Source organism: Pholcus phalangioides, unplaced genomic scaffold, assembly GCF_987345545.1.
Source record: "Pholcus phalangioides strain wild (caught in Gottingen) unplaced genomic scaffold, Ppha-v1.0 ptg000008l_1, whole genome shotgun sequence".
Lineage (NCBI taxonomy): Eukaryota > Metazoa > Arthropoda > Arachnida > Araneae > Pholcidae > Pholcus > Pholcus phalangioides.
The window spans coordinates 37,315,949-37,320,407 of NW_028301601.1; positions in this window are offsets into that span (position 1 = coordinate 37,315,949).

Here is a 4,459-nt window from a genome sequence, read left to right on the forward strand (position 1 = left end):
CGCGCAGGACAGGAAGGAGGAGGTGGGGAACACAAAAATATAGTAACGGGTCTTGAAATGATAAGAAGAAACTTACACAGAGAGAGTGGTTCTCAACCTGGGGTATATGGTCTCCTTGTGGTACCGGGATATTTTAAGTGGGGCCACAGTTGAAAATCAAGTGAAAAGGGAGCCACGACAGGGGCCTAAGGAAGCCACAGAGAGCTGTGAGATTTTAAAAAAATAAAGGAAAGAATGAAATATAGTGATAAAAAATTTGCTTACTTCAGAATCCAGCAGAGCCTGCTCATAGAGCCTGAACCAGCTCAAAGAGGCCATGTTCATATGGGCATGACCCAATGGGTATCAAGCTTATAAGAAGCTTACTTGATGAGATCTAGCACTATGATCTGCACGAGTAAGTATGTAAATGTGTAAGCTTTTAATTCCAGCTAAGTATGCGGCCGCAAAACGTTTGTATCAGTTCATTGGATCGTCCCTATTTCATAGGTCACTACTTTTCCTGATATAACTCGGCTCTTGAGAGATATGATCACCCATATCGCTTCCCTCCACCCCCCCCCCCTTCTGGATCTGCAAGTGGCCCAGGGGTCCAAAGATCAATCTTTTATAAAATATTTGTTAATTTGTTTAGTTTTAATTAAATTCAATTCATCAAGCAGAAAGAGTCTCGATTTTGGATGAAGGGAAGGGCTGGATAAGATGAGGGGAGCATGGAAGAAAATATGGTCAAAGAGGGCCATGGCTATAAAAAGGTTGAGAAACATTGCCTTAGAACACCAGAGGATCGCTTTATGTGTTCCCAAACACAGATATCATTTTAAGTGTTTTTTCTTAGAACGTTGATATTGTTTCAAGGGTTCTCTGCCACGTGAAAATAGTTTCTAGTAGCTCTAAATTATTTCAACGTTTCTCAACACTGACCTACTGGATAATGCAATCTCAATGTAAGTGAAGTCATTTGTTGAAGGCTTCGAGAAGCAGTGCGTGTATTTCTGATACTTCTCTAGCATACGCCGTTTTGAATCGAGCAGATATTTGAAATGAGCAAATGTCATCCACGGAATCACGGAAATCAGGACATTTGAAGATCGAAGATAGCCTCGACAAAACAACTTTACTAAAAGAAAGATTTGGCACAGTGAAAAATTTTCCATCTCAAATTGTTGTTATCGATGAATCGTGGGTTAGGGACATCTCGAACTGCAGATGGAGTTGCAGTCATAAGACCGAAGAAACCTATCACCTTAGTAAATCTAAAAATTTCGATGAGTACAATTAAAGAAAAGTTTATTTTAGCTTGTTAGATCCTTGGATTTTTCATAAACCCCCTGTATAGCAAATTTATATTGTAACAAACATAAAAGTAATAAGGTTCATACCACGTTGCTGTGCTGGAGCCTTGTCAGTGATGCAAAAAGCGCCCTAGAAACTGTACACTTTTCATTCCGCATATACCTACGCCTTTCTTAACTTGGAAAAAAAAATTGAGGCGCATTTTCAAACTTAGAGAGAACAAAACAAAGCCGTAGCTACGGTGAGAATCCCCTTCTCTTAATGTGAGGAAATGACTGATATATAACGGTCCACGCCTAAAGTTTAGCGTCTTCATGAAGCGGCCAGCAACTTGTCTGTCACTTCTTAAAGTGTTGAAGTCAGGAGAAAGCGCGAAGTCGCGAGACTTGCGTCTTGGTCTGTGATATATGTATATGAAGCGCGTTATTAAATGCACCATGCTATCAGTTTTTCCCTCGCGAAAGGAAATTCTGGAGGAGTGAACGAGAGAACTCTGCCACCTTGTTATCCCGTTGCCAAGACATCCAGCCCAGCGTGGCAGAGTTCTCTCGTTCACTCACTGGCGGAGTCTAAGAAAATTCTGGAGATGGTACTATTGGGATGCAGCTTCCGAGTGGTGCAGTGATAAGATTCTCGTCTTTTGTCATGAAGGTTGCCGTCAAAGTTCACGGTTTCAAATCCGGAGAAGATCATCGCAATTAAGTTCCTTTTTTGCCTGGAGCGACCACCGATAGATGGCACCTTCATTTCCCACCGAACTCCACTGGTTGGAAATTGCCGTATCGTGATATGACCGGAGTTGGTGTGTGGTAAAGTGTTGAAGAGACCACTGTCTTGGGATGTGAGAAGTGTTCTCTCTCACATGCCATACAGTACAAACACGAGTTCATGGGACTTTGACTTACTCCCAAATCGGAACAGCTTATGTGTTCATATCTGTGTTCCTCCTTGGCCGTCCGAAATCTGAACGGAAGTAGTGTGCTCAACGGAATTATCGGATCGACTAAAATCGGGAAAATGTAAATGAGCAAAAAAGCCCGTTTATTCAGGAAAGAAGAATGAACGAGTGATGGTAAGATTTTTCTCGCCCCTTTTCACCCGTTTAAACCTGAATTGATTTTCATTCTCATACCTCGTTTTTCAACGATCTCGTAACCTGTTTATGTGAATACATATCATTCATGTTATCTGTACGAACGATTCACATAAAATGAAATTTCTGACCTCAAATGAATATCCTCGTCAATTTCCTTGATAAAAAAATTTCTTTCCTGTCGCAATGATTCGAAGATCACTCGCAGTTTTCTATCATCAAACGATATTTACTGATTATCATTTCATTAAAACTCACGACTAAGCCCTTTTCATTGGCTACCAACATCAATTTGCGCTGCTTTTTTGTTCATTACTGGATGGAAATAAATAAGTTCCTGACTTAAAACCCAGTTCGAAATCCTACAACAAGCCGATTTCTAATCAAATGTGTTTCATTCAAACTTCAGGATGCACATTTTAACTGTAGCATTTTTTCGTCCATTTAAAACTGAATTTATTTTCATTCTTACCTCGTTTTTCAACTATCTCGTACCCTGTTCGTGTGAATGCGTGTCATTCAGAGTCCGTCAAACTGTTTACAAGGCACACCAGTATAGATTGGTAAAGGAAAATTCTAGGTTATGGTGTCGCAGGGAATTTTCCTTTAATAGGGTTGTTAATAAATGGAATAGCTTATCCCCGAGGGTAGTAAATTCTAACGCGATAATTCAAAAAGAAATATGATAAACATGTTGAGGTAAATCCATACTTAGAATAAGACAACCATAAATATATTTTATGGGCATTGTATAATATTTTATCATGGAGGCTATATCCAGTTTTTGTAATTGCATTTTTAACAGGGTTGCTGTATTTCAGAAATATGTGACATCCATATTTGTTGTGGACATCTTTTTCTCAGCCACCTCGTTGGGCATTTTGCTTGTTGTGGCCTTATACTTGTATTTGCATTTGAAAGGATTGAATACAGGCTGTCCCTAATTGTTTGCACAATGGATGTCGCAATCGTTGACTTTAGAAACACACTTTCTATACAAAAGGCTTACATAAAAAGTATTCAATTGACATGCATTTCACTAAATATTATGATTTTTTCTGTCTCTTCTTCCTCAAATTTCTCTTTTTTTTCTCTCTCTCTCTCGTCATATGTCAAACCTGTTACTACATCACAAACATGTCAATATTTACTGAAGGCACATAAAAATGTGCCTTCAGTAAATATTGAAAGTAAGTGTGCGGCCTATATACAGTCGAATCCCGTTATAACGAACTCCAAGAGACCGGAAAAATTACTTCGTTAAAACGAAATTTCGTTATAAAGGAATTCCAAGTCTTTGCATTGTTCCTATGTAAACTTATCTGGCAAATTAGAAAAAGTGTCCGTTAAAACGAGATTTTCACTATAACAGTATTCGTTAAAACGAGATTCGACTGTATACTGTATACATATTATATTGCATGTGAAGCATCATTGAACTGATATTACTGCTGCTGTCACCTATCAAATAAAAAATACAACTTTCGTGATTCCTCGATTGAAATTGAGATGACCGATTTTTGACTAATGTGCCGCGTAGAAAAAGTCATTGATAGTATGATATTAATAAATATTTTTTGAACAATAATATCAATTGCATTGTAAAGTTTGCTTTGAAATTTTAACAGTTACTGTTTATACGTATATATGGTAAATTAATAATAGTAAGATTCGAAAGAGTAACGAACAACAGTTCGATCGTAAAATTCATATATCCTTCGATTACAATTACAAAAAGTTTTGCGTTTCTTATCAATGTTAGTTTACGCCGTACAGTGACGCCATCTAATTTTAACATAGGTAAATGCTATTGCCAGATAGGCGCGCACGTGCATCCTCATTTCGAATGTCTTGAATTTTATAACCTTAGCCAGCCATGCCAACGATAGGTAATTAGATTTTTAATTTAAAAAGTTAAAAATTTAGTGATTCCATATTTATCTATAATTTCATCAAATTAATTCATTTCCTTTTTTTTTTTTTCTTGAACAAAAAAAATTTTTTTTTGGTTCGGATAGTTATGACTCGAATATAGAAATTGTTGGGCAAGGCGAAAAGACCGGAGTAAGT